The sequence below is a fragment of the Schistocerca serialis genome, chromosome 2, assembly GCF_023864345.2.
Source record: "Schistocerca serialis cubense isolate TAMUIC-IGC-003099 chromosome 2, iqSchSeri2.2, whole genome shotgun sequence".
In the NCBI taxonomy this organism is placed as follows: domain Eukaryota; kingdom Metazoa; phylum Arthropoda; class Insecta; order Orthoptera; family Acrididae; genus Schistocerca; species Schistocerca serialis.
Genome location: NC_064639.1, coordinates 1,046,089,946 through 1,046,103,811, shown reverse-complemented (window position 1 = coordinate 1,046,103,811; position 13,866 = coordinate 1,046,089,946). Strand labels below are relative to the sequence as shown.

Genomic DNA, 13,866 nt, shown 5'->3' with positions numbered 1-13,866 from the left:
TGCAAAAGAATTCTGAAAAAGCGGTTTATTAAGTGAGGAACTGAGGAAAAGTAAGGTCAGAAGCTTATGAAAAAGCGCATTCTCGGTACAAAATAAACGTTTAATGCCTTCTCTTAAGTTGTTTCCAAACCCATAGCATTTCTCGTTTCACCAGCTATCGACGGCCCTTAATAACTGCGTTCTTTCATCGATAAAGTCTGTACTCAGTGGAGTAACACGATAGATAATGAAATTTTGCGTAATAGAGATGTTGCAAGATACTCTCCTCTTTGCATACTATTATTTGCCAAAATCTCATTTCGATATCTCAAACCGTTTATGAAATATAAGGAATGTTGTGGATAATTCACTCTGGCTGTTTCACTATGGCGGCGCAGTCGCAAATGAGTGTGCTGTGTCAGAACCATTTTCTCGAGATTGGTGACAGATAGAGATCTCTAGCCAAGTCTAAAGAAAAATTCAACATGTTAGCTAAATTTCGTACGCAGCAACATATTATGTAATACGCATCAAACGCAAAATCATAGTGACCTCTATTTTTCATTACAAACTTTTTCGAATTTCGCTCTGTGTCTTACTTCCATGTAAATATCACAATAAATATGACCATTAACGAAATGATGCGCACGCCTTCATGAACCTCACATATAAAGCTATAAATAAAGCAAAAATGATTTTTTTTCACCAAATAGTTTCTGTAACATCGTTTGAGAAAGACTGCAGAGTATGCGCCTCGATTCTGTCGTCAACGACCGGCCGTTAGGTTTCAGACACTGTCGGCCTCCGCTTCTGAGCAAACAAATGAACTCTCCCAGCGCTTTGGACGAAAGTTGGTCAATGCACACTGGCCACGATATCTTGCGCAGGCTATACGTATAGCGCCATGGTGTGATGAGCCATCAGGTATGACTTCAGGTCATGGTTCATACTAACTGAGGGAACGGTGATGCCGCAATGATACGTCATAGGCGTTCTGCGTCCTTATGTGTTACCGCTCGTGCGACAGTCACATGATGCCATTTTTCAACAGAACAATGTTTCTCCATACGTGGCATGTGTGTCTACGAACTGTCTGCTTCATGGTGAGGTAGTCCCATGGCCAACAACACTCCAGACCTGTTCCCAACAGAACATGCGTGGGACCAGTATGGGCATCAACCCTGTCCCAGTACCAGTATCAAGGTTATAAATGAGCGCTTACTACAGTCGTGTGCCAGCTTGCCTCAGGAGGCGATACAACGGCTTTATGATACCCTTTCCAATTGAATCAGTGTATGCATCCAGGCCAGAAGACTGGTAATAGCAAGGAAAGCGTTTCTGAAGAAGAAAAATTTGTTAACATCGAGTATAGATTTAAGTGTCAGGAAGTCGTTTCTCAAAGTATTTGTATGGAGTGTAGCCATGTATGGAAGTGAAACATGGACGATAAATAGTTTGGACAAGAAGAGAATAGAAGCTTTCGAAATGTGGTGCAACAGAGGAATGCTGAAGATTAGATGGGTAGATCACATAACTAATGAGGAGGTATTGAAAAGAATTGGGGAGAAGAGGAGTTTGTGGCACAACTTGACAACAAGAAGAGACCGGTTGGTAGGACATATTCTGAGGCATCAATGGATCACAAATTTATCATTGGAGGGCAGCGTGGAGGGTAAAAATCGTAGAGGGAGACCAAGAGATGAATACACTAAGCAGATTCAGAAGGATGTAGGTTGCAGTAAGTACTGGGAGATGAAGAAGCTTGCACGGGATAGAGTAGCATGGAGAGCTGCATCAAACCAGTCTCAGGACTGAAGACCACAACAACAAACAACAACAACTGATCACCAGGCTCTTACTACCAAGTTCTTTGTAAAATTGACTCGATTTTGTAATCACCGAAATAACAGTATGTACCCTCTCAAATGATGAAATTTCATTTCGTATCCTCTTCTCGCCCTGGGTGCTTCGCTATTTATTGTTATGCAGGGTATTTGTTGTTGTGGTCATCAGTCCAAGACATTTAACGCAGCGCTCCATTCTACTCTAACCTCTTCATCTCCAATTAACTATTGCAGCCTACATTCTTCTGAATCTACATACTGTACTCATCTCATGGTCTCCTCTACGATTTTTGCCCCCACACTTAGTTCCAATTTTAAATTGGTGATCCCTTGATGTCTCAGAATATGTCCTATTAACAGATTCCTTCATTTGGTCAAGTTGTTCCACAATTAACTCCGCCACACACCGTTAGGTGGCTTGCAGAGTATAAATGTAGATAACTTGTCTCCCCAATTTTATTCACTATCTCTCTTCTTCAGAAACGCTTTTCTTGCCATTGCAAGTCCACATTTTATATTCTCTTTACTTCGGGCATTATCAGTTACTTTGCTGCTCAAATAGCAAAACTCTTCTATTACTTTAAGTGCTCCGTTTCTAAATCGAATTAACTCAGCATCGCCTGATTTAACTCGACTTCATACAATTATCTGTTGGTGGTCATCTCATATCCTACGTTCATGATATCGACCATTCTGTTCAACTGCTCTTCCAAGTTCTTTGCTGTCTCTGACAGAAATGCAATGTTATCGGCAAACCTCAAAGTTTTTATTTCTTCTCCCTGAACTTTAAATCAAACTCCAAATTTTTGTTTGATTTCTTTTACAGCTTGTTCAATGTACAGATTGAATAATATCGAGTATAAGCTACAACCCTATCTCACTCCCTTTTCAGCCACTGCTTCCCTTTTATACCCCTCGACTGTTGTTACTGCAGTCTATTGCTGTCCAACTTATGAAAGCCTTCGACACCCTGTATTTTACCCCCGCTACGTTCAGAATTTCAAAGAGCGTATTCCAGCCAACATCGTTAAAATCTTTCTCTAAGTCTACAAATCCTATAAACGTAAGTTTGTCTTTCCTTGACCTATCTTCTAGAATAAGTCGGAGCGTCAGTATTGCCTTAGGTGTGCTCGCATTTGTCCGGAATCCAAATTGAATCCTACCTTCAGAATTTCAAAAAGAATATTCCAGTCGACACTGTTAAAAGCTTTCACTAAGTCTACAAATGCTTTATACGTAAGATTCTCTTTCCTTAACCTCAGGTGTTCTCATATTTCTCGGGAATCCAAACTGATCTTCCCTTTGGTCACATTCTACCAGATTTTCTAATCTTCTGCAAAGAATTCGTGTTAGTATTTTGCACTCATGATTTATGAAACTGATAGTTCGGTAGTTTTCACACATATAAGCAACTGCTTCCTTTGCAATTGCAATTATTACATTCTTCTAGAAGTCTGAGGATATTTCACCTGTCTCACACATCTAGGCTACCAGATGGAAGAATTTTGTCGTGGTTGGCTCTCCCAAGGCTATCAGCAGTTCTGATGGAATATTGTCTACTCCTGGGGCCTTGCCGGCCACTGTGACCTAACGGTTCTAGGTGCTTCAGTCCGGAACCGCGCTGCTGCTACGGTCGCAGGTTCGAATCTTGCCTCGGGCATGGATGTGTGTGAAGGTCTTAGGTTAGTTAGGTTTAAGTAGTTCTAAGTCTAGGGGACTGCTGACCTCAGATGAAGTCCCATAGTCCTTAGGGCCATTTGAATTTGAACCTGGGGCCTTTTTTCGATTTAGGTCTTTCAGAGCTCTGTCAAATTCTTCTCGCAGTATCATATCAGCCATATCATCTTTATCTAAATTCACTTTCCTTTATATAATATTGCCTTCAAGTTTATCCCCCCCGTATAGACTCTCTATATACTATTTACACCTTTCAGCTTTCCCTTCTTTGGTAAGTAATGATTTCCCACCTGAGCTCTTCGTATTCGTGTAGCCGTCCTTCTTTTCCCAAAGGCCTCTTTAATATCCCTGAGGCGGTAAGTATCTTTCCCCTAATGAAATATGCTTGTAAATCCTTACCTTTTTCCTCTAGCCATTCCCACTTAGCCATTTTGCACTTACCGTCAATGTTATTTTTTAAACGTTTGTAATCCATTTCGCCTGCTTCATTTCCTGTGTTTTTATATATTCTTCTTTCATCATTTAAATTCGATGTCTCTTGTTTTATCCAAGGATTTGCACTAGATCTCGTCTTTTTACCTCTTTGATCCACTGCTGCCTTCATTATTTCATCTCTTAAACCTACCCATTCGTTTCCTGGTGTATTCCTTTCCCCCGTTCTAGTCAACCGTTGCCTAATTCTCGCTCTGAAACTCTCAGCAACTCCTGGTTCTCTCAAATTATCCAGGTCTCATATCTTTAATTTCCCACCTTTTTCCAATTTCTTCAGTTTTGATCTACAGTTCGTGACCAATAAATTGTGGTTAGATTCCACATCTGCTCCTGGAATTATTTTACAATTTGTGACCTGACATCTAAAGCTCTGTCAACAATTATATAATCAATGTGAAACCTTCCGATGTCTCCAGGTCTCTTCCATGTATACAGCCTTCTTTTATGATTCTTAATCCAACTGATAACGGTGATTAAACTATGCTCTGTCCAATACTCTACTAGGCAGCTTCCTATTTCATTACTCCCCCCCCCCCTCCCCAAAAATCCATATTCACCAACTATTTTTCTTTCCCTTCCTTCTCCTACTATCGAATTCCAGTCCCACAACAGTATTAAATTTTCGGCTCACTTAATTACCTGAATACTTTCTTCTATCTCGTCATACATTTCTTCGATCTCATCATCATCTGCTTGGCTAATTGGCATATAAACGTATTTTGCTGTGGTGAGTACGCGCTTCGTGTTTCTCTTGGATACAATAATGCAGTCACTATGGTGCTGATAGTAGCTTATCCTCATTCCTATTTTGTCATCCATTATTAAACCTACTCCTGCATTACTCCTATTTGATTTTTTATTTATAACTCTGTATTCGCCTGACCGAAGTCCAGTTCCTCCTGCCACCGAACTTCACTAATTCCCACTATGTCTAACTTCACCCGATTCATTTCCCTTTTTAAATTTTCTAACCTATCTGTCCGATCAAAGGATCTGACATTCCCCTGAGTAGTCACTGGCTGGGGATGCGAAAGGAGGCTATTTTACCGCTGAGATATTTTACCAAAGAGGACTGAGGACGCCATCGTCATTTAACCATACAGTAGAGACATATGCCATCTGGAAAAATTGTGGCTGTAGTTTCATGTTGCTTTCAGCCGTTCGCAGTTCGAAAACAGCAAAGCCTTTTTGGTGGTGTTACAAGGACAAATCAGTCAATCATCCAGAATGTTGTCTCTGCAACTACTGAGTAGGCTGCTGTCCCTCTTCAGGAAACACACGGTTGTCTAGGCTCTCAACAAACACCCCTCCGTTGTGGTTGCACCTACGATATGGGTATCTGTATCGCTGAGGCACGCAAGCCACCCCAGTAGTAGCAAGGTCCGTGGTTCATGGGCCGGTGGGGGGGGGGGGGGGGGGTAGGCGGGAAAGGGGAGGCACGTAGTATTGGTAAATACATCTATAACCGCGCGTAACTTAATAAAGATGGGTTGGGTACTCAGTCTCGTAACAGTTGCGTATGGTTCAACAGTGTGGTGCAATTTGGTTAGGCAGTATCAGTGGAGAGTATTCAGACCTGTTTGCTTATTCAGTAGCTGTTGTGGATGGTTCTTGTAGTGTCTCATAATTTCCAGTGAACCAGTAAGAGATAATCTCGTCAATTGTGCCCAGATAGCAGTATTTGTACATCTTCTAAGTAACTTTGGCAGGTTTCCAAGCAATACTGCGCAAAACGTCGTCTATTATGTGTATCTTCCAGCTTTTGTGGTGTTGTTCTATAAATCTGTTACACAGTGATGTATCCGTTTTTTTGTGTAGCCACACTGATCTTATAGACTTCTCTTTTAAGTATAGGGGACTATTTGTCTTTGCGAATAAACTAATTTTAGCTTACTGTCTTTGTTGTATTGTGGGTCAATAAATAGGTCTTCTTCTTCTTCAAAATAGTCAATCTACCAAAAAATGGTAGTATACAATTTTTGCTGGTAAATGTTTGGTGTCCTGTTGGAGGATGCAATACTATTTTAGCCTGATTTTTTGGATTCTTCTGAAGAATGCTGCCAATAACAGTAGGCTGGTAATCATTATTAACTATTATTGTTCTCATGGTCTGCAGGTCTTATTCAACAACAGTGGAACCCACTGGGAATGCCAGCACATGGTATATCATAAAATGAAAGTCAGCATGGATGTGGGAGACAGGTTTCACACAGGCTTGCGTGCCTCAGCGATACAGATAGCCGTACCGTAGGTGCAACCACAACGGAGGGGTATCTATTGAGAGGCCAGACAAACATGTGGTTCCTGGAGAACGGCAGCAGCATTTTCAGTAGTTGCAGGGGCAACAGTCTGGATGATTGACTGATCTGGCCTTGTAACACTAACCAAAACGGCCTTGCTGTGCTGGTACTGCGAATGGCTGAAAGCAAGGGGAAACTACAGCCGTAATTTTCCCGGAGGGCATGCAGCTTTACTGTATGGTTAAATGATGAAGGCGTCCTCTTGGGTAAAATATTCCGGAGGTAAAACAGTTCCCCATTCGGATCTCCGGTCGGGGACTACTCAAGAGGATGTCGTTATCAGGAGAAAGAAAACTGGTATTCTACGAATCGGAGCGTGGAATGTCAGATCCCTTCATCGGGCAGGTAGGTTAGAAAATTTAAAAAGGGAAATGGATAGGTTTAAGTTAGATATATAGTAGGAATTAGCGAAGTTCGGTGGCAGGAGGAACAAGACTTTTGGTCAGGTGAATACAGGGTTATAAATACAAAATCAAATAGGGGTAATGCGGGAGTAGGTGTAAAGATGAATAAAAAAATAGGAGTTCGCGTAAGCTACTACAAACAGATTAGTGAACGCATTATTGTGGCCAAGATAGACACGAAGCCCACGCCTACTACAGCAGTACAAGCTTATATGCCAACTAGCTCTGCAGATGACGAAGAAATTGAAGAAATGTATGATGAGATAAAAAAAATTATTCAGTTAGTGAAGGGAGACGAAAATTTATTAGTCATGGGTGACTGGAATTCGATAGTAGGAAAAGGGAGAGAAGGAAACGTAGTAGGTGAATATGGATTTGGCGTAAGAAATGACAGAGGACTCTGACCACAATCTGTTGCTTTTGAACTGTAGATTAAAACTGAAGAAACTGCAAAAAGGCGGGAATTTAAGAAGATGGGACCTGGATAAACTGACTAAACCAGAGGTTGTACAGAGTTTCAGGGAGAGCATTACGGAACAATTGATAAGAATGGGGGAAAGAAATACAGTAGAAGAAGAATGGGTAGCTTTCAGGGATGAAGTATTGAAGGCAGCAGAGGATCAAGTAGGTAAAATGACGAAGGCTAGTACAAATCCTTGGGTAAAAGAAGAAATACTGAATTTAATTGATGAAAGAATAAAATTAAAAATGCAGTAAATAACGCAAGCAAAAAGGAATACAAACGTCTCAAAAATGAGATCGACAGGAAGTGCAAATTGGCTAAACAGGCATGGCTAGAGTACAAATGTAAGGATGTAGAGGCTTATCTCACTAGGGGTAAGATAGATAATGCCTACAGGAAAATTAAAGACATCTTTGGAGAAAAGAGAACCACTTGTATGAATGTCAAGCGCTCAGATGGAAACCCAGTTCTAAGCAATGAAGGGAAAGCAGAAAGGTGGAAGGAGTATATAGAGAGTCTATACAAGGGCGATGTACTTGAGGCCTATATTATGGAAATGGAAGAGGATGTAGATGAAGATGAAATGGGAGATATGATACTGCGTGAAGAGTTTGACAGAGCACTAAAAGACCTAAGTCGAAGCAAGGCCCCGGGAGTAGACAACATTCAATTAGAACTACTGACAGCCTTGGGAGAGCCAGTTCTGACAAAACTCTACCATCTTGTGAGCAAAATGTATGACACAGGCGAAATACCCTCATACTTCCAGAAGTATATAATAATTCCAATCCCAAAGAAAGCAGGTGTTGACAGATGTGAAAATTAGCGAACTATCAGTTTAATAAGCCACGGCTGCAAAATACTAACGCGAATTCTTTACAGACGAATGGAAAAACTGGTAGATGTCGACCTCGGGGACGATCAGTTTGGATTCCGTAGAAATATTAGAACACGTGAGGCAATACTGACCCCACGACTTATATTAGAAACTGTAATAAGAAAATGGAAACCTACGTTTCTAGCATTTGTAGACTTAGAGAAAGCTTTTGACAATGTTGACTGGAATACTCTCTTTCAAATTCTGAAGGTGGTAGGGATAAAATACAGGGATCGAAAGGCTATTTACAATTTGTACAGAAACCAGATGGCAGTTGTAAGAGTCGAGGGATATGAAAGGAAAGCAGTGGTTGGGAAGGGAGTGAGACGGGGTTGTAGCCTCTCCCCGATATTATTCAATCTGTATATTGAGTAAGTAGTAAAGGAAACAAAAAAAAATTCGGAGTAGGTATTAAAATCCATGGAGAAGAAATAAAACTTTAAGGTTCGCCAATGACATTGTAATTCTGTCAGAGACAGCAAAGGTCTTGGAAGAGCAGTTGAACGGAATGGACAGTGTCTTGAAAGGAGGATCTAAGATGAACACCTACAAAAGCAAAACGAGGATAATGGAATGTAGTCGAATTACGTCGGGTGATGCTGAGGGAATTAGATCAGGAAATGAGACACTTAAAGTGGTAAAGGAGTTTTGCTATTTGGGGAGCAAAATAACTGATGATGGTCGAAGTAGAGAGGATATAAAATGCAGACTGCCAGTAGCAAGGAAAGCGTTTTTGAAGAAGAGAAATTTGTTAACGTCGAGTATAGATTTAAGTGTCAGGATGTCGTTTCTGAAAGTATTTGCATGGAGTGTAGCCATGTATGGAAGTGAAACATGGACGATAAATGGCTTGGATAGGAAGAGAATGGAAGCTTTCGAAATGTGGTGCTACAGAAGAATGCTGAAGATTAGATGGGTAGATCACATAACTAATGAGGAGGTATTGAACAGAACTTGGGAGAAGAGGAGTTTGCGGCACAGCTTGACTATAAGAAGGGATCGGTTGGTAGGACATGTTGTGAGGCATCAGGGGATCACCAATTTAGTACTGGAGGGCAGCGTGGAGGGTAAAAATCGTAGAGGGAGACCAAGAGATGAATACATTAAACAGATTCAGAAGGATGTAGTTTGCAGTAGGTACTTGGATATGAAGCAGCTTGCACAGGATAGAGTAGCATGGAGAGCTGCATCAAACCAGTCTCAGGACTGAAGACCACAACAACAACAACAACAACAACAATAGATCTCTTAGTCCTAGCGCACAAGTTTGCGTGAACTGAGTCTCTGAATTACGTAAGTAGATTTTCCAGGTCCAAGAGTAATCTATGCTCATAAAATTATGAAGTCTTAGCTGAATTCGCCGGCCGGTGTAGCCGAGCGGTTCTAGACGCTTCAGTCTGGAACCGCGCGCCTGCTACGGTCGCAGGTTCGAATCCTGCATCGGGCATGGATGTGTGTGATATCCTTAGGTTAGTTAGCTTTAAGTAGTTCTAAGTTCTTGGGGACTGATGACCTCTGATGTTAAGTCCCATAGTGGTCAGAGACATTTGAACCATTTTTTCTTAGCTGAATCCAGTCAATTTCAGGGCCGTAACTGGCACTACCAACGTAAGTTATGTACTGCTTTTGTGATAAACATAGTTCCCAGAACATAACTCGGGAGTACGTCTTCCTACCACATTAAAATTGCATGGTCTTCTACAGTAAAGACGTACCAGACAGCTTACTTAACATTACGATAAACCAGAGTTAAGTACTGTTACTGTTTAGTGCGACTTAAGAGTAATCGGGCGTGTCGTTTAGAGGCAACTATTCGGAAACAATTGCGTGAGCAGCTGTGCGTGTTACGCCACCGGATAGGCAGTAGGCCAGTGTGGGAGTGTGATTCACCTCCGTATAATGTTTACATGGATATGATGAACTGAGTCACTGATTAGATAGATGCTTTCTGCATACTGGCTTTCGGTCACTCCTAGCCTGACGCCGGTTCGACGGCTGGTGTGTGATTTTTTACTTTATCATGCAGATTCTGGTTCTGTATCATCATTCTGAATGGATCTCCTCTAAGATCTTTACATCTCTGAAAAATTTGTTGAGCTATCGGAATGCGAATCCGTGACGTCTGCTCAGTAGGCAGTACCTAGTGCTGACCAGTAGACCACGGAAGCGACTGTATAAATATTTTCAGGCACATCATGTTGTTATATCTATCACGTTGTAATGGAGCAACAAAAGAGGTGATGGTAAAAACTTCTAGGACGTTAGGCCGTGTACTCCTTTTCTACCTTCTTTAGTGCTCGTCGTTTCGATCCCACTGCTGGGATATTCTTCAAGAATCCATTGATGACCGTGTATGACGGAATGCGGTCTAAAAACTCAGAAGACTTTTAAAATGGTCACGAAAGCCTACACACTTACGTAGTATTAGAGGTGTTGATCTTTGAGATGATCGACAAGCAGTGGATGAACAAAGACAGTCGCACAGAATAGGCGCAACTGCCCTTTATAGCTCTTGCTTGGAAGTAGACGCGAATCCAGGAAAAGGGGCAGGGGAGAGCTATGGGGGAGGGGAGAGAGATCGTGATTATTACGATGTTTCAGTCAACTCAGAAAACAGTATCAGAAAATCCTCAGTTTTCAAGAAGGGAATAACATTCATTATCTTCATCTAATGGGGAATAATGCCACATTTGTTGCTTCTTTCTTAAGAAATCTTCCTTGAGAAGTCGTTTTCGCAAAAAGGGTCTGCTTTAACTCCCATAGCCGGCAACGGTCTTGCCACAGTGGATACACCGGTTCCCGTCAGATCACCGAAGTTCAGCGCTGGCGGGCGTGGACGGCACTTGGATGGGTGACCATCCGGGCCGCCACGCGCTGTTGCCATTTTTCGGAGTGCACTCAGCCTCGTGATGCCAATTGAGGATCTACTCGACCGAATAGTAGCGGCTCCGGTCCAAGAAACCCATCGTAATGACCAGGAGAGCAGTGTGCTGACCACACGCCCGTCCTCTCCACATCCTTAGCTGAGGATGACACGGCGGTCGGATGGTCCTGATGGGCTACTTGTGGCCTGAAGACGGAGTGCTTTTAAGTCACATAGGCGCATAATGTAAGTACAATTCGAATATCCACGGCTAGATTTTTCTTGAAGGCATCGCTGTAGCGTACCTTAAAACTAAAATAAAAGGAGCCATTTTGACAGCAACGTGTTTCAAAGCCCTTGTGTCAATTCTGTTTGATTCCGTCAAAAATGATTTTATAGTTTTTAGAAGTGAATATTCGTTTGAAAATGCAGTAATCTTCTACATATACAAGATGTTGGGAAATTTCCGTTACAAACTTCTAGGATTTGTAGATGATGATGTTTGGTTTGTGGGGCGCTCAACTGCGTGGTATTCAGCGCCGTACAAAGTCCCAGTTTTTACAAAGTCCAATTTTTACGCAATCCAATCTAGCCACTGTCACGAATGATGATGATGATGATGAAATGACGAGGACAACACAAACACCCAGTTCCAGGATTTGTAGAGGAGAGTGAATAGATAATATTTTGAATAGGAACCCGCGTCCGAAATCGTACAGTTTCCGTTCGACGACGGTTGCTGTTTAGATGTTTAGCTCACCCACTTCGGCACTGAGGAACTGAATTAGGCTTGAAGCAGTACAAGTATTAGGTAACAATTCGAAAGGAAACATAACCAAACATCCGTTTATCACTTAAGTACATTTGTCTGTGATAACGCTTGAACATTACGTGTTTACATTATTCCAAAACAAAATAAACCAAGAGTCTGTAGGTACAGAACTGTACTGATGCAACACAATAGCGGCTAGATGTGGCGACCACCAACGTTGTTACAGACATTGTACCTACGAAACGTGTTCTGGTACACACTCTCCTTCCACACCTTGTGTCTCTTCACTTTCTGATGTTGGTGTTTTTGATGTCGTCTCAGTCCAGAGACTGGTTTGATGCAGCTCTCCATGTTACTATATCCTGTGCAAGCTTCTTCATCTCCAAGTACCTACTGCAACCTACATCCTTCTGAATCTGCTTAGTGTATTCATCTCTTGGTCTCCCTCTACGATTTTTACCCTCCTCGCTGCCCTCCAATAATAAATTGGTGATCCCTTGATGCCTCAGAACATGTCCTACCAACCGATCCCTCCTTCAAGTCAAGTGTGCCACAAATTTCTCTTCTCCCCAATTCTATTCAATACCACTTCATTAGTTACGTGATATAAATTTCTCTTCTTCAGAAACGCTTTCCTTGCCATTGCCAGTCTACTTCGAACATCAGTAGTTATTCTGCTCCCCAAGAAAACTCATTTACTACTTTAAGTGTCTCATTTCCTAATCTAATTCCCTCAGCATCACCAGACTTAACTCGACTACATTCCATTATTCTCCTTTTGTTTTTGGTGATGTTCATCTTATACCCTCCTTTCAAGATACTGTCCATTCCGTCCAACTGCTCTTCAAGGTCCTTTACTGTCTCTGACAGAATTACAATGTCATCGGCGAACCTCAAAGTTTTTATTTCTTCTCCATAGATTTTAATTCCTACACCGAATTTTTCTCTTGTTTCCTTTACTGGTTGCTCAATATACAGACTGAATAATATCGGGGATAGGCTACAACCCTGTCTCACTCCCTTCCCAACCACTGCTTCCCTTTCATGTCCCTCGACTCATTTAACTGCCATCTGGTTTCTGTACAAATTGTAAATACCCTTTCGATCCCTGTATTTTACCCCTGCCACCTTTAGAATTTGAAAGAGTATTCCAGTCAACATTTTCAAAAGCTTTCTCTAAGTCTACAAACCCTAGGAATCTAGCTTTGCCTCTCCTTAATCTATCTTCTAAGATAAGTCATAGGGTCAGTATTGCCTCACGTCTTCCAACATTTCTACGGAATCCAAACTGATCTTCCCCGAGGTCGGCTTCTACCAGTTTTTCCATTCCTCTGTAAGGAATTCGCATTAGTATTTTGCAGCCGCGACTTATTAAACTGATAGTTCGGTAATTTTCACATCTGTCGACACCTGCTTTCTTTGGGATTCGAATTATTATATACTTCTTGAAATCTGAGGGTATTTCGCCTGTCTCATACATCTTGCTCACCAGATGGTAGAGTTTTGTCAGGGCTGGCTCTCCCAAGGCTGTCAGTAGTTCTAATTGAATGTTGTCTACTCCCGGGGCCTTGTTTGAACAAAGGTCTTTCAGTGCTCTGTCAAACTCTTCACACAGTATCACAGCTCCCATTTCATCTTCATCTACATCCTCCTCCATTTCCGTAATATTGTCCTCAAGTACATTGCCCTTGTATAGACCCTCTCTATACTGCTTCCACCTTTCTGCTCTGAGCACTATGGGACTTAAGGGGAGCCAGAGGTGCCTATGCTGCCCATGTTAAAATCACTAAGTTTGAGGAACATTTATGAATAAACTACTAAATAGAAAAATTTGAATTTCTTTTTACATATAGAGTGATTTAGTATTGCAGTTATGACAGAGGGATTTTGGAGCATCTTTTCTAGTTTCCTTCCAATTATTTTTTTATTAATGACCCAAATTTATTACAAATAGTTGCTGTATAATTAAACTGATATGAAACTACTGAACATATTGCCAAATGGCTGTGTTACAATGTAAGTTTGACCACTAGGAGTGCTGTATAAAAATTTCATCTCTCTAGCTTGAGTGGTTTTTGAGAAAATGTTCCTTGTATTCGAAAAATTCTAATTTATGGGAAATGGCTATCAAAGTTTCTCAATACATTCCTGCACTATAGGATGGATTATCAGGGTCTTCTTCTTCATCCTCTTCT

General features: G+C 41.4%; 1 pseudogene; it reads left to right on the top strand.

Moving 5' to 3' along the window:
* Nucleotides 1-10,801: 10,801 nt before the first annotated feature.
* Nucleotides 10,802-10,919, top strand: LOC126459611 (5S ribosomal RNA; annotated as a pseudogene).
* Nucleotides 10,920-13,866: the final 2,947 nt, after the last annotated feature.